The sequence below is a fragment of the Nannospalax galili genome, unplaced genomic scaffold, assembly GCF_000622305.1.
Source record: "Nannospalax galili isolate Female #2095 unplaced genomic scaffold, S.galili_v1.0 scaffold606, whole genome shotgun sequence".
Taxonomy (NCBI): domain Eukaryota; kingdom Metazoa; phylum Chordata; class Mammalia; order Rodentia; family Spalacidae; genus Nannospalax; species Nannospalax galili.
In genome coordinates this window covers 2,229,881-2,234,303 of record NW_008355477.1, presented here as the reverse complement: position 1 = coordinate 2,234,303, position 4,423 = coordinate 2,229,881, and the positions used below count along the sequence as shown (strand labels likewise).

The 4,423-nt window shown below is 39.8% G+C and overlaps 1 protein-coding gene across 3 annotated transcripts in view; it reads left to right on the top strand.

Moving 5' to 3' along the window:
* The window catches only part of Frmpd4 (FERM and PDZ domain containing 4), a 990,592-nt gene that overhangs the window by 335,166 nt on the left and 651,003 nt on the right, over nt 1-4,423 (top strand). The gene's annotated exons all lie outside the window — the stretch shown is intronic.

The window sequence follows — 4,423 nt, the reverse complement described above, 5'->3', positions numbered from 1 at the left end:
TATATATATATACTGACAGCCTTCAAGTTTTATTGTCCTTGTTGTTCCTGCTCTATGAAATGCTCTTGCACATGAACATTGAATGAGGGCTACTTCTTGTTCGTCCTGTCTCCATTTAAATGTCACCTCTTTAGAGAAATGTTCTCCAACCACTGTATCTTAATTAGTCACCTGTTCACTTCCTTCCAATCAAAATGATGCTAATTCTCCACACATCATTGTCTGCTTTTCTTATTTATAGCGATTTCTTATTTTTTGTTTATTGTCTACCCCTATTAAAATAGAGGTTTTCTGAGAGCAGCATCTTGCTTTGTTGCTTTAAAGAGTCTGTGGTGCAATGGAGAAACTCCAAAAATTGATCTTGAATAGATGGATACCTTGCTTTTATTTACCCAGTGCTATTATCTATCAGATGTGTCCAACCTCTCAACACTGTGACTTATTTTCATCTACAAAGTTCATGTTCAAGAAGCAAGTAATTGAGTCACAAAACAAACAAACAAACAAAAACAAATAAAAATCTCATTATTTTAAAATAAGTTTATTATTCCCTGTTGGTCTACATCCACAGCTATCTTGGGGTACATGTTGACTGTGGGCCCAGATGGAATATGCCTGGTAGTTGCAATAGTCAAATCAACAAATGTCTGGGGCTCTCTCCTCCACTTTGCAGAAAAGCACCCTCAGTCTCTCCCCTATGCAAGACACGCAGCCCCATAGCATTCATAGCACTTGCTTTAGAGAAGGTTTCAATAGCGATGAATAAATTCTTCCTTCTTGTCTTTGAGAGACACCCCCCACCCCAGAACATAAAATTTAACACACTTTAGGACCTTGGTGACTGGTTTGGTGACAGTGTATTTATTTTTAGGTAACGAAGTTCACCTTTGATCAATTCCTGCATAGCTTCACAGTAGTAAGTTTAAAGGCAGAATCTTTTCTTAACGGTGCTGTCCAGGATCAAGATACTTGAGGAAATTCTTCTGGGGTTAGAAGCATGTGCCTCAATTCACGTGGAGCCCAGTTTCAAGTCATTCTAAGTACACCAGGAGTGTGTTGTTATTTCCATTTTAGAGGTAGATAAAATGAGTCTCAGAGAAGTTACAGAATTTGCACCAGATCTGATGGTTGAATGTCCTCTGCGCTCAACAGTGCTTCACAGTATGTCTTCTTGTCAGGATGTCTGTTCATTATAAGTAAAGCAAAATCAGTGGTTAGTTTTTCAAAGCTAGGAAATAGTTTCTGATTTGCAACTCTTTAAAAGATTTAGAAGGGGCCTTTGACATTATCCAGGCTGGAGCTGCAACTTCAGAAAATCACAGAGGTCCTCAAGATTTAATTCTTGGGCTATTGTTTATTTTAGCTGATCTATTTCATGCTAGATAAAGAAACCTCTCCAAGCTTCTCTTATGCATACACCTGGCACAGAGAAAGGGTTGGGGCTGAGTGTTGGCTGCAAGGCTGGCTCGGAGGTAAACTGTGTTATCATGTTTCAAGGGAGCTGAGAAACAAAGGCAGGGGGGAGCATCTCTTTGCTTTAGAAAATGCTATTAATCCATTATAAAACATACCAGATAATTACACTATTGGAGGAGAATAAAGTCCTGGAGAAGCCAGTCATTTCCCCTGGTGACTGTTTTGCTGTGGAGAAGAGGCATCTGTACCATTCATAATTGTAGTGCAGAAATTGGCACAGAAAGAAACCCCAATGCCAGCTGTTCCAGATGTCTTGAAAGGAGGCTATCTCCACAAGTATACAGAATGCCTATTTCCTGTCATGTTCACTGTTGAACAAATAACCATATGGTATCTAGGATAATCTTTTATGTCAGAGCTGGGGATTGAACCCAGGGCCTTGTACATGCTTGCATATGCTAAGCAAGTGCTCTACTACTAAGCTACACCTTCAAACCCTTTACTAATTCTTAATTAATTCTGTATTCTCTTTACAAAAAGAGCTTCTCAATTGTCCTGTTGACAAAAGCAAGCACTTTTCATTTTTGATGCAGCTTCTCATGTATCTCAGGCTGGTCTCAAACTTCCCATGTAGCCTCTACCGTTTAAGGGATTTCTGGGATTCCAGGTATGCACCACCACTGTGCCTGGTTTATGCAGTGCTGGGAATGGAATCCAGGGCCTGTTACATGCTAGGCAGTAATGTCTGCTAAGTGAGCTACATCCTCACCCCAAGTACCACTTTTTCTTTTTTTTAAATATATTTTATTTAGTATTTTTATCTTATGTGTATGAATGTATTGCCTGCATGTACGTGAATTCACCCATGTCATGCACTGCCGCAAAGGTCAGATGAGGGCGTCAGATTCCCCTGGAGCTGGAGGTAAGGACAGTTCATAGCCACCATGTGGATGTTGGGAATCGAACCCAGTTCCTCTGTAAGAGCAGTCAGTGCTTTTAACCACTGAGCCACCTCTCCAGCTCCCAAGTAACACTTTTTCAAAGCACATTCTCCAAAGGTATTGCTTCATTCTCCCCTTGCCCCATCATAGAACTGGTCTGCTGCCACCAGTAAATGTTAACCTGATCTTTTGCTACAAAATGCTGACTCAGAGATGAGGAAAGATGTTGATGGCCACTCTCTTGGGACAGAGGAGAGAGGTTGAAGTGGAAGAAAAATAACTGTAGAACATGAGAGGGTCTTCAGTGACATCATTAGCAACCCAAAACAGTACAAAGGATGTTGAGAAGGAGAATGCTTGAGAGCAGTATAAAATTCAGCTATGAGATCACAGAGGCTACAGGTCTTATTGGGAATATTTGGCCAACATTGCTTTGACTATGAATTTAATGAGCATGTAGTTCATTAAGTCTATTTACTAAAGCATTTATGTATCCACGTAACTGTTCTCGGCTTTATAATCCAGAGCTGAAAATCAAAATGCAAACCAAATCAAAGCAAGATCCCTGTCCTTGTGCAGCTTTCATGCGAGTGGAAGATTCAGATAAGCACCAATGATAAAGATGAATTATATAATATCCTAGTGGGTGATAAATACTATAACAACAAAGAAAACGAACAGAATAAAGCAAAAAATGATAATAATAATAAAGCCAAACAACAACCACTTAATGGGGACTTGTAGTCCAGCATGTGGGGGTCTTGCAATTTTCAACGGGTTTTTGTGTGAAGTGTTAATAGCATAAAGAGCTGGCCATGTACTTATCTGAGAGATCTAGTTTCATTCTTCTACAGGTGGAGATCCAGTTTTGCTAGCACCATTTGTTGAAGATGATGTCTTTCCTCCATTGTGTGTTCTTCGTCCATTTGTCAGATATCAGGTGGCTGAAATTGTGTGTACTCAGATTTGGGTCTTCATTGATGCTCCCTTGATCTATGTGTCTATTTTTGTGCCAGTAGCATGCTGTTTTTATGAATATAGTTCTGTAATATACTTTGAGATCTGGCATAGTAATGCCCGCCGTGCTCAGGGTTGCTTTGGCTTCCGGGGTCATTTTTGCTTCCATATAATTTTAAGGATTTTTTTTCTAATTCTGTGAAGTATGTCATGGGGATTTTGATTGGGATTGCATCGACTCTATATATTGCTTTTGGTAGGATGGGTCATTAATATTCTGGTTCCAGGGAGTAGCCATTGTACAGAGTTCAGGGAACAAGGAGCCAGTGTTGCTGGAGCCCTGCAAATGGGTGGAATGAGGTGGAGGAGGGAAAGTCTCAGAAATCAGAGAAGAGGGTTTCCATACATCTAGGGCTTTGTTGGTCCTTGTAGGAAGAAGACTTTGGCTAAAAGGAGAATGGAGAGCTTTTGCGTAGTTTAAGTAAACTTTTCTGACCCATTTTTAAAAATGTCTTTGTCTTTGGTAATAGATTATGACATACAAAGAAAGGATTTCTCTTTTTTTTCAGCATGTTGCCTTACTTCTATGACAGGGTTGCTATGAGATTCAAATGCAAAAGTGCTTCAAAAATTATAAAGCCCAGTGCACAGCAGACCCAAGCTATAATTATTTTACACAAACAATAAGGGGTTCAAAAGCCAAGGTTCCTCTTGGTTCCTAGGATCTAGGACAACTTATTGCATTTATGATATTCAACTATGCATCATATAAGAAGCTAAAGGAAAATTGTTCTGCTTATTCAAGAGAAAATCTGTAATTTTATGCCTGAGTTTTAAATCATCTAGATTATACAGATTGCTACTGATTTTATGTTTAATTTGGAGAGAAATGCCTTAAAAATAACGTGGAAGTACTGGGTTTGAATACTGAAGACTTTAAATATAACAGCAGAAGTCTGGGAAGTTTAAACCTATTTCCTCTTCCTTAATCCCCTGGGGGGAGAGAGAGAGAGAGAGAGAGAGAGAGAGAGAGAGAGAGAGAGAGAGAGAGAGAGAGAGAGAGACACGCGCGCGCGCGAGAGCGTCGTGTGTCTCTTGCGGGGGTGCTT